Raw genomic sequence first — 22,692 nt, forward strand, 5'->3', positions numbered from 1 at the left:
ACCCGCCAGGGCGCCCGCCGCTCCTGGACGGCTGGAGGGAAGGTGCTGCGAGGCCCCGCCTCCTTCGATTCAGCCTCAGTTCTCAGAGGAGGGGCCTCAGGGCCTTGGCCTCACTGAGCTTGTAGGCGTCGGAAGCTTGGAGGCCCTGCGCACGGAGTAGTGGCGGCAAGCGGCCCCCTCTGCGCGTTGACCGCAGGGAGGCGGCGGCCGGGCCGCACAGCCTGGGTGGAAATGGATGGACTGCGGATCTCGCGCACCAGGTGATCCTGATCGTACATGTCCGCTGGTGGGCAGCACGGAGCCGGGCGTTCCTGGCAGGTGGAGGCGGGGACCAGGGCACGGGGGATGAAGAATCCCAGGAGGGGCGGCCATTGGAGCAGGGATTGGGTGCACCTAGGAATGTCTCCCGAGTCGTGGGGTCGCGCGCTACTGAGCTCCCTTCCATGCTAGGATTTCATTGCCGTTTCTTAAGATCTGTTCCATAGTGGGCATAACCCAGAATCTGGCTGTTAGGATCATCTTGAGCAGATCCAAAATCCCGTTGGCTTCAGGTGAGTAGAACTGCAAGAAATTTACACGCTAACATGTTTAAAATAGGTTCCAGGATTGTAGATATATATCTATATCTATATCTATAGATATCTATATCTATATCTATCATCTATCTATATAGACATAGATATATATCCAAAAAATAATAAGCAAAATATGTGTTTATATACATATATATGTATATATATACATATATATTTAAATTTTTTCTACAACGAATATGTATTCTTACATAATCAGGAAAAATTATTTAAAAACTGTGTACAGGAAAGAAATGCTTTGTTACATTTAAATATTGTGGAATTGGGTTTGTAGGGTGTGCGGGGTCTGTTCTTTCCTTTTATTTTTTTTTTAATTTTTATTTTTTTTAAATTTTTTTTTTTCAACGTTTTTTATTTAGTTTTTGGGACAGAGAGAGACAGAGCATGAACGGGGGAGGGGCAGAAAGAGAGGGAGACACAGAATCGGAAACAGGCTCCAGGCTCCGAGCCATCAGCCCAGAGCCTGACGCGGGGCTCGAACTCACGGACCGCGAGATCATGACCTGGCTGAAGTCGGACGCTCAACCGACTGCGCCACCCAGGCGCCCCTGTTCTTTCCTTTTAAAAAGAATATAGTCACCATGCTGTGCATTCTATGCCCAAGATTTATTTCGTATACCTGGAAGTTTATGCCTGGAAGTCTGACCATCTTTACCCATTTCACTCACCTTTGCCCCAGCCCTCACCTCTGGCAACCACCAATCTGTTCTCTGTATCTATGAATTTGGGGGTTTTACCCCTTGTTTTAGATTCTCTATGTAAGTGAGATCATATAGTATTTGTCTTTCTCTTATTTCATTAGCATAATGCCCTAAAGGTCCATTCATGTTGTCACAAATGGCAGGATTTCCTTCTTTTTTTATGGCTGAATAATATTCGTGTGTGTGTGTGTGTGTGTGTGTGTGTGTGTGTGTGTGTGTGTGTTTACCACATTTTCTTTATCCATTTATCCATCATTGGGTACTTAGGTTGTTTCCATGTCTTGGCTATTTTATATAATGCCGCAGTGGACATGGGGGTGCAGATATCTCTTTGAGATAGTGATTCATTTCCTTTGGGTATGTATCCAGAAGTGTAATTGCTGAAGCATATGGTTTCACCAATTTACAATTCCACTAACAGTGCAGAGGGGTTCCCTTTTCTGTACATACTTGCCAACACTTGGGATTTCTCATCTTTTTGATATAATCTTTCTAATAGTTATGAGTTGATTATCTCATTGTGGTTCTGATTTGCATTTCCCTGATGATGAGTGATGCTGAGCATCTTTTCAGTTGTCTGTTGGCCATCTGGATGTCTTCTTTGGCAAAATGTCTATTCAGTTACTCTCCCCAGTTTTGAATTGGGTTGTTTGTTTTGCTGTTGAGTTGTATGAGTTATATATATACCTATATCTATCTACCTATCTATCTATCTATCTATCTATCTATCTATCTATCTATATAAAACATATCTATATGTTTTATAGATCTATGTTTTATATAGATAGATATATAATGTTTTATATATATATATAATGTTCTATATGTTTTAGATAGATAGATAGGTAGATAGAGGTAGATAGATATATAGATATGAGTTCTTCTTAGATGTATGATTTGCAAATATTTTCTCCCATTTTATAGGTTACCTTGTCGTACCTTTTCATACCATTCCATAGGAGACCATTTTTGGTGATGGTTTCCTTTACCATCATGGAATGGAAACTTTTTAGTTTGAAGTAGTGCCACTTGTTTTTGCTTTTGTTGTCTTTGCTTTTGATGTCATATACAAAAAAATCATTGCCAAGACCAATGTCAAGGAGCTCACCCCTCCCCCCCACCTCATGTTTTCTTTTAGGAGTTTTATGGTTTCAGATCTTACGTTTAAGTCTTTAACTTATTTTGAGTTAATTTTTGTGTATAGTGTAAGATAGCGGTCCAGAATCATTCATTGCATGTGGCTGTATTTTCCCAACACTATTGAAGAGACTGTTCTTTCCCTGTTGTGTAGTCTGGGCTTCTTTGTTGTGAATTAATTGACCATACATATGTGGGTTTGTTTCTGTTAATCTCCATGTTAATCTTCTGTTAATCTATCTTTAATCTGTGTCTGGTTTTGTTTTCAAACCCAATACCATACAATTTGATTACTATAGCTTTGTAATATAGTTTGAAATTAGGAAGTGTGATGCCTCCAGCTCCATTCTTTCTCAAAATAGCTTCGACTCTTTGGGGTCTTCTGTGGTTCCACACACATCATAGGATTGTTTGTTCTATTTCTCCGAAACATTTCCCCAGGATTTTGATAGGGGTTACATTGAATCTGTATATTGCTTTGAGTAGCATGGCTATTTTAAGAGTATTAATTCTTCCAACCCATGAGCACAGAACGTCATTTTATTTATGTGTCTTCAATTTATTTCATCAATGGCTTATAGATTTCAGTGTACAGGTCTTTCACCTCCTTGGTTAAATTTATACCTAGGTATTTTATTCTTTTTGGTGCAATTGTAATAGGATTGTTTTCTTAATTTCTCTTTCTGATCATTTGTTATTAGTGTATAGAAACAGAACTGATTTTTGTATATTGATTTTATGTCCTGCAACTTTGCTGAATTTGTTTGCCATTTGTAACAGTTCTTTTTGTGTGTGTGTGTAGAATCCTCAGGGTTATATATGTATGTGTGTGTGTATGTGTGTGTGTGTGTGTGTGTGTGTGTGTGTGTGTGTGTGTATGATATCATATCATCTGTAAATAGAGACAATTTTACCTGCCTAGTTGCTTTGGCTGGAACTTCCAGTACTATGTTGAATACAAGTGCTGACAGTTGACATCTGATGTTAGAGAAAAATCTTTCAGTTTGTCACCAATGAGTATGATTTTAGCTGTGGGCTTGTCATATATGGGCTTTATTATGTTGAGATGTGTTCCCATCACACCTGCTTTGTTGAGGAGCACTTTTGTCATGAATGGATGTTGAATTTTGTCAAATGCTTTTTCTGCATCTATTGAGTTGAGTATATGATTTTTATCCTTCGTTTTGTTAATGTGATGTATCACGTTGATTGATTTGTGGATGTTGCATTCCTGGAATAAACCCTGCATGACTGTGGTGTATGATCCTTTTAATGTACTGTTGAATTCATTCTGCTAATATTTTGTTGGGGATGTTCTTTCCTTTGAAGTTGTCATAAATACCTGCAAGGATGTTCTCTCACATTTCTCCTATCTTATTCTCTTTCCTCCTCAAGTTCTTATATCAGTTCATTCTTTCAAACTACTCAGTGTTAAAGTATCAGTGCAGGCACCGTTGTGGTTGGAATAGTCCTGTCTGAATTTGGCCAGTTGGCCTACAGTGGCCATGCAGATGGTGGCCAGAGCCAGGAGACATGCCTGTCCTTGGATGCATTTCAGTATCTTAATTTCAATAAAATACTTTGACCTCATATTATTCTTTCTGAAGCTTTCATACATGGTCTGAGGAAAGGAGAATGGAATCAGTTAAGGCCCAACTATTTTGTGAATGTACTGAGGCCATGTTTTTATTCACTCCCTTGCTGCGACAGTTTGGATCTTGGTAAACAGGGCAAGCCTTGCAGTTAGATGGAACCTGCGAAACTATATGTAGCAATCAAGACACAAATCAATCTTAGCCAAAATATGCTGAGAATGAAACAAAACAAAATAGAACAAAATGAAAAAATGACTCATTGCACATGGCTAGTACAGCCTTGATAATATAAGGATAGTATGGAAAAAGTTGAATTTATCCCAGGAATCCAGTCAGCAACGTGATAAAATTAACATCATCTGTCTCATTCTTAGAACAAAGGAGAAAAATTTTAATAGCAGATGCAGAAATAGCTATCTAACCTTACAGGAGAAGACAGTGGAAGACAGTGGCTAATAGACACAATAATAGACCCATTTATTGATAGTTGTTTTTTGATAAGCTAGAGCAAATGCAGAGCCCTTTACATACACCAACTCAATTTCCATTGCTCTCTTTTGAGATCAATGCCACTTATATATTGCTGTTATTATTTTAATATGTAGATAAAACTTTAGATTTTCTCCTCAAGGTTAGAAAAGTGTTTCAAATCTCATTAAAAACCCTTTCTTTTTACAGTCATGTAGATACTTTCTTAGAATGCCAAGGGCAATTATATTACAGTTTTCTTGAAATTCACAGGCATACATGTAACTTTCCTAAAAAGTAGTGGGCTGCAAAGGGAAATGAATGCTGAAAGTAGGTGTCAGAACTTCTCTGTGAGCTTGTAGCTAACTTAAAAATATTCTTTTTTAGAAGTAACATTTCCTTTTCCTCCCCTATTCTTAGAAGAAATAGATCAACACACAGCTGAAATCAAATTAGAGAACCATTCACATATTTTTCTGAAAACCTAGAATTATTCTTTTAGTATCTAAAGCCTATGTAACACATATACACATCTGTATAACGTGAAATATTAAAGTGTGGAATCATGGGCACCTGGGTGGCTTAGTCAGTTGAGCATGCGACTCTTGGTTTCTGCTCAGGTCATGATCCTAGGGTTCATGAGTTCAAGTCCCGCATCGGGTGAGCCCCACTTCTCTCTCTCTCTCTCTCTCTCTCTCTCTCTCCCCCTCCACCCCCTCTTGCCTCTTGCTCACTTGTGCATCTCTCCCTCTCTCTAAAAAAAAAAAAAAAGAATGAATGAATGAACGAAGGAAAGAAAGGAAAGAATTGATTGTCTTATTTTTAGAAATTTATTTACTGACTGCCAATTTGGTTTTTTAAAAAGTGGACCTAAAAATAGTTCTTGTCAAAGTGGTCTTCAGAAATACATTTTTTAAGGGGGGCCTGGGTGGCTCGTCAGTTAAGTGTACAACTTCAGCTGTGGTCGTGATCTCATAGTTCTTGAGTTCGAGCCCCACATCAGGCTCTGTGCTGACAGACAGATTTTGTGTCTCCCTCTCTCTCTGCTTTGGATTTGTGTGCCCCTCTCTCTCTGCCCTCCCCCGCTCATGTTCTGTTTCTCTCTCTCTCTCTGTCAAAAATAAAATAAACATTAAAAAATAGAAATATGTTTTTTTCAAAAGATTATAAATTAAGTAGCATAAATTAAAAAACATAAAGCAAAAATTTAAAAATATACTGATTATCTAAATGTTTAAAAAATAAATAGAGTATTCTTGCTACCTATATTTTGCTTCTTAGCCGAATCTGCTGAAATGTCACTGGTATATTTCTCATTTATTTTTCAATATGATCTTATTAGAAATTTTTGACAATTTTTCATCCATTGTATTAGCAAATTTGAAATTACTGTCATCGTCAATCGACTCTGGTCTGTTGACGGCCTCTTGGCTTCATAGGCACATGGCCTTTACAGCCACTCTGAGCCCTTGTCAGAAGGGCCACACTTGGTTTAATGCTTTCTTACTATCATCTTGAATCTCCAAGTTTTGATCAGAGCGTCCTTCATTTTCATTTTGCACTGGATCCTGCAAATTATGTAACCAGAACTGCTGTAGATTACAGCATTTTTTTTTTTAACTGAGAAAACACTCTTTTTTCAGGTGCTGAGGGACCTAGGTAAGTTTAGAGCAAATTGTGAAAAATAAGGATCTTCACAGTTCTATTTTTTTCATGTTAAAATTGATAAAGCAAATTTTCAACCTTTAATAAGTTCTTGGGCCCTGCTCCTGGGCTCCCAGGGAAGCCCTACTTGAACTTTTACCAAGGTCAGAATGACTTCACCAAACCAGAACATGAGCTCTCTTTCTGCCCCAGCACACATTGTACATCTGCTTCCTTAGCAAATAACCTAGAAGAAACATTTCAAACTAAAGGTAAGAGCAAAAGTCTCCCTAAATTCCCATCTGTACCTGGAAGCCTGAACCTTGCACATGCTAAAAGCATAAGAGAAAGTTTGTTATTTTCTGTAATGTCTTCTGTTATGATGATTTGTAACTCTTGATGCAACAAAAAACATACATAACTCTGTATTGCACATGGCTTCCCTGCAGCACTCTCTTCGTGAAGATCGAGTATCCCCAATAGTCGTCCTCCCTTGAGCTGAAATAAAGCTCTCATCCTTTTCTTTTTTTAGAAATTCTAAAAGATTTGTTCATTTTGCGTTGACAAAATGTGTAAATGTGTAAATATTTCAGTGGGAATATTTCCATATGTACGGTCGTTTTGCCTCCACACAACATATATTTCTTTTCCGAATATTTTTATAGGACAAAACTTATCAAATGATTTGTCTATATAATTCTTTTCAAGTTTTCACCAAATTTATATGCTACAAACTTTTGGACGCAGTTTCATTGGATTCTTATATAGAGTATACATTTATCCAATTAAAAATAGAAACTCTATCTAAAGATTCTTCCCTCCCCCCCTGCAGCCAGGATATTCCAAAATTCAGTTATAGACTTTCACAATTCAGTCCTGTATACAGTTGAGCTCAGGTTATTTTGTCACTTTCTCCATGTTCTTGTAGGTACAACTTTGAATTTTGTGTTTGACGATTTCCAAATCATCAAAATTTTATTTTAGAGACTCCACTCTGAATACTTTGATTAAACATTTCTAATTGATTTTGAACAAAATGCATGTGACACTTAGGAGACTCACTTCAAAGGTTAATATCATCATTGGACATTTAGGCTAATTTAAGATGATTCTTCTATAAAGCACATGTAACTATATTCCATCTGCTGATAGACGCCAAAGAGGAAAAGCATGTACTAGACGCCAAAGAGGAAAAGCATGTACTTCCACGTTGACGTGTGTATTGTCTTCATCAGCAGCTTCATCACAAATAGTTTGTGGTTGTGATTATATTAAAAATATTTTTAAGTTTGCACAACTACATACTATGTTTCTTGGAAGAATATTGCAACTTGTTGTCACAGTCTGAACGCTGTGTATATTATAACCAGCTCCAAGTCATTTCTTCTCCACAGGTTTTTAATTTAGTAAGAATATTGTTTTTGCACAGGGTATGTTCCATCAAAATTTGATTCATATTGTTATTACAAAAGTCTTCACTGATACACATTTTAACTAAGTTAATAACAGCATTTATTCACAGAGTATTACATATTTCACCTCTGGGAGACACAACTCCTAAAAGCTTAACTTTGGTTCTATCGATGAATGAAATGAAAAACTTAAACTGCTTTTTTATTTGAAGCCTTGATGAAACTGGCTTTCAAAATATGTAATTTGTCTTCTGGTACTGGAGCTAACACTTTCACATATTGGTTTACCTTTTGAAAATGGCAGAAAGTAATTTAGAATAACAGTCATTTGATCAAATGAAAAGTCAGCTTAACAAAGTCACATGTACAATCACCCCCCCCCCCCAGAGCTCCACTTATTAGATTGTCATCTGTGGGTAGAATTTTCTTAAATTAACTACTGCCTTTTGAAGGAAATGCTGGTATTTTCTTTGAGTGAGAGAGAGAGAGTGCGCGCACAAGAGAGAACATGCGCACAGGTTGGGGAGGGGCAGAGAGAAAGGAACAGAGAATCCCGAGCAGGCGTGTGGAGCCTGATGTGGGGCTTGAACTTATGAACTGTAAGATGATGACCTGAGCTGAAACCAAGAGTTGGATGCTTAACCAGCTGAGCCACCCAGCGCTGGTATTTTCTTATAGATAGTATCTTGGTCTTCACATGGTTAGAGATCTCCCTGTGCTACTATGGTGGGTGGTAAACACCATTCTGTGCACATTACACACTCTGTTTCTTGAGATAAGAAAACACAGTACTTAATTTTTGAGCCCACCACTTGCTGAAATGATTTATTGCAAAATAAAGGAGTATGGGGCGCCTGCCTGGGTGGCTCAGTCGGTTACGTGTCCGACTTCGGCTCAGGTGTGATGTCACCATTTATGGGTTCGAGCCCTGTGTTGGGCTCTATGCTGACATCTTAGCGCCTGGAGCCGGTTTCAGATTCTGTGCCTCCCTCTCTCTCTGCCCCTCCCCCACTTGCACTCTGTGTCACTCTCTCTCAAAAACAAATAAATATTTTAAAAAATTAAAAAAAAAAAGAAGTACAACCACACAAAAAATGTCTGTAGGTTTTCACTCAATAATGAATGATAAAATCACTGTTGCCAGAGAGTTTAGACTTTTTTTCTATAATCTCTATAACCAGATTTTCTATAATACATCATAACTGGATTGGTCAGCCTCTATTTCCCTGTACATATTTTACATATGTCTACACTATAATTTTCCATGTTTCCAACTGACTTGCCATATGGTGGCCTCTCATATGCCTTGTATGAACCATGGCACAACCAAGTGGCAGATGAGGAAAGAAGTACCAAATACTTCTCCCACCGACACTGGAGACCAGAAGGACTTACCTGTACCTAGCTGCTATGACCAAGCATACCACCTTGCCAACAGATATGCTGTGGTTTTATCAGTACAGTAGTTCCTTATATAGGCATACCTCGGAGATCTTGAGGTTTGGGTTCCAGACCACCACACTAAAGCAAATATTGCAATAAAGCAAGTCAAATGAATTTTTAATTTCCCAGTGCATATAAAAGATATGTTTATACTATAGTCTATTAAGTGTGTAGTAATAGCATTATATCTAAAAAACGTACATAATTTAAAAATACTTTGTTGCTAAAAATGCTAACCATCATCTGAGCTTTTAGTGAGTAATATTTTTTTTTAATTTTTTTAAGTTTATTTGTTTATGAGAGATAGAGACAACATGAGTGGGGGAGGGGCAGAGAGAGAGGGAGACAACCCGAAAGAGGCTCCAGGCTCTGAGCCGTCAACACAGAGCCAGATGCGGGGCTTGAACTCAGAAACCATGAGATCATGACCCGAGCCAAAATCGGGTGCTTAACTGACTGAGCCACCCAGGTGCCCCTAGTGAGTAATCTTTTTGCTGATGGAGGGTCTCGCCTCCTTGTTCATGACAGTTGATGGATCAGGGTGGTGGTTGCTGAAGGTTGGGGTGCTGTGGCTATAACTTAACAATGAAGTTTGCTGCATTGATTGACTCTTCTTGTCCTGAGCAATTTCTTTGTAGCATACAATGCTCTTTGATAGCATTTTACTCATAGAAGAACTTTCAGAATTGGAGACCATCTTCTCAAATTCTGCCGCTGCTTTATCACCGAAGTTATGTAATATTCTAAATCTTGTGCTGTCACGTCAACAATCTTCACAGCATCGTCACCAGGAGAAGCTTCCATCTCAGGAAACCACTTTCTTTGCTTCTCTGTAAGAAGCAGCTACTCATCCGTTCAAGTTTGATCATGAGATGGCAGCAGTTCAGTCACATCCTCAGGCTCCACTTCTGGTTCCCTCGCAGTTTCTGCCCCCCCTGCAGTTGCGTCCTCCACTGAAGTCCTGATCCCCTTGAAGTCATCCATGAGGGTGGGAATCAACTTCTTCCAAACTCCTGCTCATGTTGATATTTTGACCTTTTCCCATAAATCGGGAATGTTTTGAATGCCGTTTGGTGAATCCATTCCAGAAGTTTTTCGGTTGACTTTGCCCAGATCCATCAGAGCAGTCATGCTCAATGGCACCTCTAGCCTTACAAAATGTGTTTCTTAGATAATAAGACTTGAAAGTTGAAATGACACCTTGATCCATAGGCTTCAGAATAATATGTTCAGAATATTAGCAAGTGTGAAAACAATATTCATCTTGTACATTTCTGTTGGAGCTCTTGGTTGACCAGGTGCATTGTCAACGAGCAGGAATATTTTGAATCCTTTCTTTTGAGCAGTGGGTCTCAACAGTGGCCTTTAAATATTCAGTAAACCACATTATCAACAGATATGCTGTCATCCAGGCTTTGTTGTTCTAGAGCACAGGCAGAGTAGACTTAACATAATTCTTAAGGGCCCTAGGATTTCTGGATGGCAAATTAATATTGGCTTCAACTTCAAGTCACAAACTGCAAAGCCCCTAACAAGAATGTTAGCTGACCTTTGAAGCTTTGAAGGCTGGCATTAACTTTTCTTCTCTAGCTATGCAAGTTTTAGATGGCATCTTCTTCCAACAGAAGTCTGTTTTGTTTACATTGAAAATATGTTGTGCAGCTGCCTTCGTTAATGACCTTAGCTAGATCTTCTGGATAGTTTGCAGCACTTGCTGCTTTGCCTTGCACTTTGATGTTATGGAGATGGCTTCTTGCCGAAAACCTCATGAACCAGCCCCATCTAGCTTCAGACTTTTCTTCTGCAGCTTCCTCACCTCTCTCAACCTTCATAGAATTGAAGAGAGTCAGGGCCTTGCTCTGGATTAGGCTTTGGCTTCAGGGAAGGTTGTGGATGGTTTCATCTTCTATCCAGACCACTGAAACTTTCCCCATATCAGCAGTAGGGGAGTTTCACTTTCTTATCATTCATGTGCTTCCTGCTTTGGCACTTTTAATTTCCTTCAAGAGTTTTCCCTTTGTGTGTACAGCTTGGCTGTTTGCCACAAGAGGCCGTCTTTGTTTTTGACATGCTTTGCTCGTTCTTGTAATCATTTCTAGATTTGATTTAAAGTGAGACATGTGTAACTCTTCCTTTCCATTGAACAGTGATTAATTTCAATATTTTCAATATTGTTGTGTCTCAAGGAGTAGGAAGTCCCGAGAAGGGAGAGACATGGAGGAATGGCCAGTCAGTGAAGCAGTCAGAGCACAACAATATTTATCAGTTAAGCTCTCCATCTTATATGGGCATGGCTCGTGGCACCCCCAACAATTACAATATAACATCAAAGATCATTGGTCCTAGGGGCGCCTGTGTGGCTCAGTCGGTTAAGTGTCCAGCTTTGGCTCAGGTCATGATCTCACAGTTCGGGAGTTCGAGTCCCATGTCGGGCTCTGTGCTGACAGCTCGGAGCCTGGAGCCTGCTTTGGATTCTGTGTCTCCCTTTCTCTCTGCCCCTCCCCCGCTCACACTCTGTCTCTCTCCCTCTCAAAACTAAATAAACATCAAAAAAAGTTTTAAAAAAAGATCACTGGTCACAGATCATCATTACCAATGTAATGACAAAGTTTGAAATATTGCAAGGGTTACCAAAATGTGAGACACAGACACAAAGTAAGCAAATTCTGTTGGAAAAATGGTATCAATAGACTTGCTTGATGCAGGGTTGCCACAGGCCTTCAATCTGTTTAAAACAAAAACAGTATCTGCAAAGCACTCAATAAAGCACAGTGTGATAAAACGAAGCACAGTAAAATGAGGTCTGCCTGAATGATGTGCTTGAGAAAAGGGAGGGCCTGGAAAGGGTCAAGAAAAAAGAAATTCACTAGTTGCCTTTTAGATTTAACCTCAGGTTATAGTGAGTAGTGCGAACTCTATGAATTGCTGCGTCAGTTACCAATTTACTGTCTCTCTGCTCTATCTCTACTGTTCACTGAATCAGTATTACTACTTCACCAGCAGGTACAATGTTGGATTCATCAGTAGGGAGCGCTGGAGAGACAGTTCGAGGAGACAGCAGTGGAAAGGCCCTGATTTCCCTCCCAGATGCTGGTCCTCCTATGGTTATTCAGTGCAGGGGCCAGCAACCCACAGTGACCGTTTCTACCTGCATTCCCATGCTTTCCCTGTGCAATGGCCTTTCTGCAGTCACAAAGCCCACAACCCCATTCTGCAGTCACTAAACCTGCAACCCAGGCAACTGTATCCCGTCCTGGCATTTTGCTTCTACAGACCAGCTTCTCCCACCAGCAACAGCCAACAGCGTCTCTGGGCCAGCTCTGACCCATGCCCTCTGGCCAGTGGCTGGCTTTGTGTTCCTGTGGCAGTTACCCCCTCTTCAAAGAGCTCTGGACCTCAGTAGGGTTCTCCTAGGTCATTGGTCCTTTCGTTGTGTTTCATTGTCCACTCTTCTCAGCCCCGAGGTAGCAGCTGGCCCTTTGCACTGCCTGCTTCTGCTCTCCTGGATCCCATTTCACTCCTTTGCTTAATGAGCAATTCTGTATACTGATTCCCCTATTCAAATAATGGAGGTAGCTATGTCTCCTAAGTGGGCCTTGACTGATATTGCACATGAGAGTCACACGCTGTCAGCCAAGACCATGGCAGAATCTTTATATACTAAACAAAGGTCTACCAAGCCTCTCCTGGTTTAGTTTAATGTAACTATTAGCAGAAATCCATTAAAAATGAAAAAGCTAGGACAGATGCTGAACAGATGGTCTGAAGTCAGGACAATAGGTATTAATGGCACTGTCCCAGGCAAACCAAGGTGTATGAATTACACTATACCACGTTCCTAGAGGATATGAGGGTTATGTTTCTATTTAACTTACTACCTGCAGTGCTAGTCAAATCCCCCCGAAAAGGAATGAACATATTTAGGAGACAAACAGACCGCTCTAATTATTTGTCACACAACTCCTTATCATTTAATAAAGTCGACCTTTTTTTTTTTTTTTCCCAGACAAAATGAGCCCAGGATCTTTCTAACAATGGTAGTAGTAGGTCTATTGGTAATGACAGTGCTCAAAATTTGGTTTGATTCATCCTTATGCAATCAAGACTAACTGCTTGCTACACAGGAGTCATTCTGAGTCTTCAACTTTGTGTGTGTGTGTGTGTGTGTGTGTGTGTGTGTGTGTGTTTGCGTGCGCATGTGTGCATATCATCTCCTGGGCCCTCAATTCCACTTTTACTGTGTGCATCATTTGCTTTGCTAGAGCATATCCTGTGGGAGCTTTCTGCAAAATTGTCTCATAGGAGGTATGTTTTTGGAGAACCTCTTTGTATAATTGTTTTGTTTTGTTTTTTTGAAGGAGAGAGACAGAGCATGAGCGGGGGAGGAGCAGAGAGAGAAGGAGACACAGAATTTGAAGCAGAGACCTCTTTGTATAAAAAGGTCTTGATTTTACCATTATTTTGGCTTCTATTTTGAATGGGAATATAATTTTGGTTTGGAAACTTTTTTTCCTCAAATTATTAAAGATGTTGCGCTCTAGAATTCTCTCTTCTAATGCTGCTGTTAAGAAGTCTAAAGACATTCTGATATTCGGTCCTGTGCACCTGTGTATGGAAGTTTGTTTTCCTCTTGAGATGTACAATCTTTGCTTTATCTGTTGTTCTGTATTCTCATGATGATGTGTATGGATAAGTGTGTGCAAGGGGACTTGGTAAACGCTTTAAGTCTAGAAAGCAGGTCCTTAATTTCTGGGAAAACATTTAAAAAAATGTTCTCACATTTTTAACACTTTCTTCTTCTCTGGCTTCACTTTCTGGATAATACAGTCGACCTTTGAACAGCATGGGTTTGAACAGCATGGGTCCATTTATATGCAGATCTTTTTCAGTAACTGCTGTACAGAACCATAAATATATTTTCCTTATGATTTTCTTCATACCATTTTCTTTTCTCTAGCTTAGTTTATTGTAAGAATACAGTATATAATACAAAATAACATACAAAATTTGTGTTAATTGACTATTTATGTCATCAATAAGTCTTCCAGTCAACAGTAGGCTATTAGTAGTTAAGTTTTGGGGGGGTCAAAAGTTATACACAGATTTTTGGCTGTATGGTTGGGGGGTGCCCCTAATCCTGTGCTGTTCAGAGCTTGACTGGACTTCCAAATAACACCCTTAAAATTAAGGGAGGGAATGACAGTGCCCTAACCAGGCACTGCTGGCAGTTAGCAGATGCTATTATGTCACAAATGCTTGTTTCTTTCACAAGTTGATTGAAATACAAAACCTGGCAAACTAATTAATGTGATGCTTTTGAACTTGAGGTACCGGGTTGTTTCTGCACATTCCTAGGTCCATATGTGTCCACAACATTTCTTTCTAATAGCATGCTTTCATTTTGGTAGTCCTCTAAACATTTGAATATGAGCATGCTTTCGATTATCTGCATGATCACTTGAGAGTGGAGTATTCTGGATTTAGGATCATGCTGATACGAAGCAGTACAAGTCGCATTGTGGCAGGGTAGTGAAATAGGACAGAAATAGATCTTACATAGTGATTCATGAACTCTGTGGACTGGCCAAATAGCCAGTTTTAGGTCAGTTTGAATGGAGAGCAGTGGTGGGGACACTGGGGAGAAGAGACTTCGGCAAGTCAAACCCATGCATTGGTGTAGATGGGTACACTGAACTCAACAGAAACACAGTATCGTTTTCAAGTTAAAATGGAAGTTTGTTCCAGCAAAGCAGTGTCACAGGTAATGAGAAGATGACTGCATAGAACCCTTCAGTCTGTTCTCAGGAAGTGAAAACTCCGTGCCCTAAGCATTCACACAACCACACCCTAATCCTTAGTGACACTCGTTCACCATAATTAAACTACTCCTCCCTCACTGATGGGTGGGGCACTCTTTTTTGTTATTATTTTAGAGAGAGCCTGGGAGCAAGCTGAGGAGAGGGGCAGTGGAGAGAGAATCTCAAGCAGGCTCCACACTCAGCATGGAGCATGATCCTGTGACGCTGGGATGGTGACCTGAGCTGACTCAACTGACTGAGCCACCCAGGCACCCCGGCACTCTTTAATATTGTCTTGTGACAATATTGTTACTACAGGGTATGGCAGAAAGAGCTTGCTAAGGAAAAGAGGCCTATGGACCACAGCCTTATTTCTTGCATGAACTGTCTGTGGGACCCACAGTGAGCCACACAAATGACATCTCTTTCCCTCTCCTCCGCTGGAAAACATGAGGAGTAGAGTCAGCAGTCTATGTGCTTTCTAGCTCTGACAGTTCATGATGCTATCTCTGTTCTCCTGGGATGAATTAACGGAGGCAAATGCATTGTTTTCACTCCACATCTTCTTGAAACCATGAAAACCTGTTGGGAATGTTGCTGGGAGAGTGGGAGGGGAGTCAGGGGAAGTGCAGGTGGTTGTTGCTGAAGTCTATGGCTGATCACTGAATGTGGACATTCCAACTCCCAGTGAAGGCTAAGAAGGCCTCCTCACAATTAGTTCCCAGCAAACTTTTCAATGTGAAATATTACCACATCTAACGATATGGACTACAGGATCTCAACCTGTAGGAACTCTGGCTGTGCCTGGACTCCCCAGCCCTCCCGGACAAGCAGAAGTCTGAGATGGAGGGCCTGGAGTTCAGCCAGAAAGTGAGCTTGGGGTATATCTTTCCTGGGGTCTCCAAAGTTCTGAGCCAAGGCAATCAGAAAAACCACATCAAGGAGTTGGGGCTTGAGAACCACACATAATACAAATATTAGTTGAAGAGGTGTGAAAAATGAGGTATGGGTTAAGAAGGACAGAATGTGAGACTGAGAATAGTGTCTCTGAATCATGGCTGGAAACTTCTCATCAGGCACCTTTGGCCACACTGATGGGGAAGGCCTCTGTATCCCCTGCCTCAACCCCGTGACACACTTCCTCATCTCTCACCTTCACTGTGCTTGCCTAACATCATGCCTCACTGCTCATGGTGGTGGCCTCCCACAATATACTCTTCATAATGCAGCCAGAGGAATTATTCTAAAGTGTAGCCAGAAATAGCTACATGTCTCCCCACTTAAGATCCTTTGATGATTCCCCATAACCCATGAGACAAAAAGTAAAGTCAGTGTGATGATTAAGTTTATGTGTCACCTATGGCTGTGCCATAGTACCGAAATATTTGGTCAATACCAGTCTGAGTATTGCTGTGAAGGTATTTTTAAATATGAAATTAACATTTAAATCAGCAGACTTTGAGTAAGGTAGATTACTCACAGTAATATGGGTGGGCCTTATCCAGTCAGTTTCCCTTGAGAGAAAATGACTGAGGTTACCTGAGGAAGAGGGAATTCTGCCTTCCAACTTGAGCTGCAGCATCAACTCTTCCCTGCCCTAGAGATTTTGGAACTGCCAGCCTCCATAATTGCATGGGGAAAGATTGAGAGAACTCTCCCTCAATGGTCCATGGTCCTCAACCTTTGCCCCACCCTAGAATCCATCCCACTGCCTGGATTTCCACTCAAGTGATCCTCCCTTAATTGATTTGGGGTTCAGAATGGCCATAGGAGTTTTTTGAAATAAGAGAGGCAAATGCTACTTGGAGGTATCTGAGAAAGCTTCCTGGAGGAGGCACTGTTTGAACTGAATTTTGACAGAGCAACTAGAGTGCCAGGCACCCTGTGTGTACATGTAGAGGAATATGCATGTAGGATATGGAGGGATGACAAAAAGTTTACCACAGCTGGAAAGGAAAGAAGACAGAGTCAAGATCTTAAGAGGCTTATGCTCTTTGATTGACAATTTGGACTTGATCTTTGAGATAAGAGGGTGTTATGAAGGATGATCAGATTTGGAATGATTATTTGGGATCCAGTGTGGAGAGCAGGTTTTCATGGATCAGGTGAAGGAGAGAAAGGAGGAGAGCCTCATCCAAGCAGTGGAGGTGACGAGGAGAGGGTGGATGGGAGGGATGCTAGGATGGTAGAAGTGACAGGGCCTTTGATCATTTAGCTGTGGGGTGAGGCAGAGGGCTCCCTCCAGGTTTCTGAGAGATGTCTAGTAGTACAGAGACTGGAAAAGCCTACATACAGCTCAAGATATAGGCTAGAGATTTTGACATAATCAGTAAGAGTCAAAACTTGAACCTGTACATATAGCTGAAGTCATCCAAGAAGAGCATATTACAGAATGAAAGGAAGAGAGCTTAGAATGGAATAATGGAACATTTCAGGTTGAAGTAAAGGAATCTGGAGAGAAAGGAAAGGGACTAGGAGAGTCTTCTGGAGATCCCAGCAAGGCAGCAATGGCGAAAGAGCAGAACATTGCCAACATAAAATGAAATAAGAGCCAGGGTATGTTTTTTTTTTTTTTTTTTGGTTGTGACAATTAGAAGGTCATTGGTGACCTATGGGGGAAGTTTTGGGGAATATTGGGGTGAAAGTCAAACTTCAGTGGGTGAGGAATAGATCAGAAGATCAGAAAAAGGCAACAGTTAATGTAAACTTTAAAAAATTTTTATTTATTTATTATTGTTTAAAAACATAATTTATTGTTAGGTTAGCTAACATATGGTGTATACAGTGTGCTCTTGGTTTTGGGGGTAGATTCCCATGATTCATGACTTACATACAACACCCAGTGCTCATGCAACAGGTGCCCATCACCTTTTTTCCCCTCTCCCACCCTCTGCATCAACCCTCAGTTTGTTCTCTGTATTTAAGAGTCGATTACGGTTTACCTCCCTCTCTGTTTGAAACTATTTTTCCCCCTCCCTTTCCCCATGGTCTTCTGTTAAGTTTCTCAAGTTCCACATATGAGTGAAAACATATGATATGTTTTCTTTCTCTGACTGACTTGTTTCACTTAGCATAATACCCTCCAGTTGCATCCACTTGTTGCAAATGGCAGGATTTCATTCTTTCTCATTGCCAAGTAGTATTACATTGTATATATTAACCACATCTTCTTTATCCATTTATCAGTTGATGGACATTTGGGCTCTTTATATAATTTGGCTATTGTTGAAAGTGCTGCTGTAAACATTGGGGTACATGTGTCTTTATGAATCAGCACTCCTGTATCCTTTGGATAAATTTCTAGTAGTGCTATTGCTGGGTCGTTTTTTGAGGAACCTCCAGCTAATCTTTGACAAAGCAGGAAAGAGTATTCAATGGAAAAAAGACAATCTCTTTAGCAAATGGTGCTGGGAGAACTGGACAGCAGCATGCAGAAGAATGAAACTGGACCACTTTCTTAAACCATACACAAAAAATAACTCAAAATGGATGAAAGACCTAATGTGAGACAGGAAACCATCAAAACCCTAGAGAAGAAAACAGGCAACAACCTCTTTGACCTCAGCCACAGCAATTTCTTGCTTGACACGCCTCCGAAGGCAAGGGAAATAAAAGCAAAAAATGAACTATTGGGACCTCATCAAAATAAAAAGCTTCTGCACTGCAAAGGAAACAATCAACAAAACTAAAAACCTGCAGAATGGGAGAAGCTATTTGCAAATGACATATCAGACAAAGGGCTAGTATCCAAAATCTATAAAGAGCTCACCAAACTCCACACCCGAAAAACAAATAACCCAGTGAAGAAATGGGCAGAAGACATGAATAGACACTTTTCCAAAGAAGACATCCAGATGGCCAACAGACACATGAAAAGATGCTCAACATCACTCATCATCAGGGAAATACAAATTAAAACCACAATGAGATACCACCTCACACCGGTCAGAGTGGCTAAGATGAACAACTCAGGAAACAACAGATGTTGGTGAGGATGTGGGGAAATGGGGACCTTCTTGCACTGTTGGTGGGAATGCAAACTGGTACAGCTGCAATGTATACTTTTTAAAGAAACTTAACTGTCAGTGGAAGAATGAGAAATAGAATGGTAGCTACAGGCATGAGAAGTAAGAGAAGTGTGGTTAATTGGTTTTTAACATAGGAGGGACTGGGCATATTTATGAGATGTGAATAACATGACTCCAAAGGACTACAAGAGATTAAAGATAGAGGAGAGAAGGCAATTAATAGAACCATGCCCTGGGGAACGAGGAGGGGGTCTGCTTTCCTTGAAACAGAAGGGGTGGAGACATGGTAGGTCAGATAAGGAGAGTTGGCCACTCCTCCAAGAGCTGGAATAAAGAGGCACCTGTCACCAGGCCAGGTGCTGGGACCTCATTCAGTCAGGAGCCCCTGGCTAAAACCCTCCCCCGGAGTGCCAGGTGAGCAGGGGGAGAGGTGGGGGAGGGAAAACCCACGCAGGCAACCTGAGGAAGAGATAGGAGGGTGACAACAGGACATAGGGAAAGCGGAGAGTGGGACGGGTGCGGAGGCCAGGGGTCCTCATGCACGCCCACTGTGTCGTGGGGGTGTGCTGGGGGTCATCACGCACGCCCTGCTGCCTTGTGTGGATGGGGGCATCACGTGGGGCCCCCAAGGCCAGGTGCTAGAGTTGTAGTTTCTTAGCCTTGGAACAGAAGTCCTGTGGGCCGGTGGTTCAGAAGTGGGAGCAGGGGTGTCTTTCCTCAGGCTCGTGGGCGGTGGGGGGCCAGTGGTGACGTTGCTTTGGATTTGGTGGCCTGGAGTTGCCATGGCCTCCCTGGGGTCAGTCCCTGCCACCCATCTGCCTGGTCCCTCTGCTAGTGACTTACTGGCGACCTCATGTTCTGCTTTTTCTCTGATTAAACAGAAGTAAACAATTTGAGCTTATCGCCTTCATCCACCACTTCCCCTCAACTTGGAAAAAATGCTTCTTCACTTGGCTGCCTTTTGTGGTGCGTCACAGGAGCTCCCTTAACCCACTTCCTCACCCCAGATACTCCTCGGCCCCCACCGCTGGGCCCACCCACTCCAGAAACACCTGCCCCCCAGCCACCTCCCCTGCCTCATGCACTCCCTGCCTCCTCATACAAACCTCCCAGATCAACCATTTCCCACAGAGGCATCACAGGTACCTCCTCTTCCTTCTTCTTAGTACCTTCAAATATTGGAAAGTACCCAGAACTAGTTGAATTTCTTTCCTTGTGTCTTCACTATACATTCTTAGTAATTTCATCCATTCACAGGCTCCTGCCTGTTTTCACGACATCCTTGGTGTCCTTGGTGACACATTCTTTTGGGAGGTCCCACAAACCTCAGAAGGAACGTATTGTCTTCCCTGTTCTGAGGCGGCTTCCTCGTGAAACTGGCCCTGCGGCCCTTGGCTGACCCTAAGTATAAATTTAGCTACAAACTAGAATAGTCCTTGACTTCTCCTCCTCCTCCTTAAGCCTATGTGGCCAGTCACCCGGCATGGCACTTTTCTCTCCTACTTCTCCACCAAAATTCTTTCCTCTGCATTCCAGCCATTGCTAGTCTGTTGTAGTGGCCTACCCACAGGCTCCCCAGGGGCTTTCGCCAGTGGATGATGGGCCACATTATTTTGCTAAAATTCCAAATTACTCCTGTCCAACATTTGTTTAAAACTATGCATGACTTTCTAAACCATAGATCAAGTTTAGACTCCACAACCTGCCACAAGGGTCCTCCCCCTGGGTCTCCAACCACATCTCTGACAGGGCACCCTGCAGACCCACTCACGTAGGCCCTGCGTGGACTTGGTCTTCCCGCTGTTGTTACAGAGCTCATGGCTAACTGGCCAGCAGTGCATTCATGTATCTCCTCTCCCCTGGGGCCCGAAATCCAGGTGAGGACTTCGAGCACCTAGTTTGTATTTTTCATCCCCCAAAACATGTAAGGAAAGGTCTGCATATTTGCTCTTTGAATAAACTCACTTACGGCAGTTTGTAGAGAAGTGGGGAATTCACAGGCATACAAGGGTCCCAGGAAGCTCCTACATACTGGAGAGGAGAAGCCTTGCTTTTGAGATGTGGCATTCTTTCTGTGAGATCTGAGGACAGTAATTTCATTGTCACAGGTCTTATTTGTTCATCTGTAAAAGGAAAACTAGTTTGATGCTAATTCATTTTAATGGCTGGAAGTCAAACCTTTCCACAGTTCAGTATTTATGACACTGTAGCACTGTGGCCCTGGCATTCATACGTATTATTTGTGTTAGTCATATTTAAATGAATTCCTATTTAGACTTTTTGGGGGAGGTCCACATTGTTTGAAGTTCCAGCCCTCTCAAAAGCTTTACTGTGAGAGTGGACTGGACCACCAAGAAGAAGTGGGAGAAGGAGTTATTCTGTTACCTCCCTCCCACCCTACTGACACTGGTGTGAGCTGAGACACACCCCAGAGACCCACTGTGTGTGAATGTGTGTGCATGCCTGTGTGTCATGGCTATGGAATAGATAATGATGGGAGATATCATGCCACTGACCAGCGCCTGGATGCTGAAAAGGATTGGAAATGAGGAATGGAGATGAAAGAAGAGAAAAGACAGGAGAAACTAGAAGTAGGCAAAAACAAGGCATTAAAAGTAGTTAACATCTAAAAGTGAGGTTGATGGGATATTTGAGTTCATTTTCACCAATTCGGACAGGACAGTGAAACACACACACAGACACACGCTCACCAGCCTAGGTTTATGCCTGCAAAACTCTCAAGCTCAAATAAGGTCAAATTCAAATTTTATTTGTGTCTCTGCTCTTTGCTTCACCTAGTTCTCTCCTTCTTTGGTCCTCTTTAGTTGGTGGACCCCAGTGCTTTGAAGTTTGAATAGCTCTTTCTGGCTCTCAGCTCTTTCTTTATTTCCTGAAATGTCTTTAGGTGTAAGGTGAGGTCGTGTGGACTGGAAGAGGCCTGGAAGAGGCTGGCCTCTGCTCTGCCAAGGGCTTGCCCATGGCCAACACACCAGCCTTCTAGAAACTACAGCCTTCAAGTATAATCAGTGCAGCTGAAGGATCCCGAGGGGCTTTGTGATTTGAGGACAGTTGAGGAACTTTAACATTTAACATGATCTATGTCACTATTATACTTTCTTGGTTGACATTTTCACACATCCTTTGAGACTTAAAACAACTTATATTAGTTTTGGCTGTTCTTTATTTAGAGAATGGCCTTTGCACATTTTTTTTTTAATGTTAGACACTCCCTCTTAAACTATTTTTGGAGGAAGCTTACCACAAAACATCCAACTGTGAGATGCTCATATTGAAACCGAGATCCCTTAGTTTCATCCACCCAGCTCTGCTTTCCTCCCACCGTGCCCTAATAAACTCAAAGGACTGTTCTTAAGGCTTAATGGAGCACAGTTTCAAAACTGCATCACTTTGTAGCCCCCCTGGGAAACAGGAAGATGAAAGATCAGATGATGACCCATCTGTGAAAATGAGTCTGTAACAGCATGGTGGTTCCCCAAAAATTAATCATAGAGGTATCATATGATCCAGCAATTTCACTTCTGGGTATTTACCCAGGAGAATTAATAGCAGGAACCAGATATTTATATATCATTGTTCATAGCAGCACTATTCATAATAGCCAAAAGGTGGACACAACCCAAGTGTTCATAGATGGTTGAATGGATAAACCAAAGGTGCTGTATACATACAAGGGGATATTATTCAGTCTCTAAAAAAGAAGGAAATTCTGACACATGCTGAAATATGGATGAACCTTGAGGACATTATGCTCAGTGAAATAAGCCAGTCACAAAAGGACAAATATATGATTCTCCTTTTGTGAGTTATCTAGAATAGTCAAATTCAGAGACAGAAAGTAGAATGGTGGCTGTC

At 41.4% G+C, this 22,692-nt stretch overlaps 1 protein-coding gene across 1 annotated transcript in view; it reads left to right on the forward strand.

Annotated features, from left to right (window-relative positions):
• SERPINB9 (serpin family B member 9) overlaps nt 1-22,692 on the forward strand; it is a 60,594-nt gene continuing 37,902 nt past the window's right edge. The window contains exon 1 of the mRNA XM_058733185.1: nt 1-551. The gene's annotated coding sequence lies outside the window, so the exon portion shown is untranslated. The remainder of the gene's footprint in view (nt 552-22,692) is intronic.

The sequence above is a fragment of the Neofelis nebulosa genome, chromosome 6, assembly GCF_028018385.1.
Source record: "Neofelis nebulosa isolate mNeoNeb1 chromosome 6, mNeoNeb1.pri, whole genome shotgun sequence".
NCBI lineage: Eukaryota > Metazoa > Chordata > Mammalia > Carnivora > Felidae > Neofelis > Neofelis nebulosa.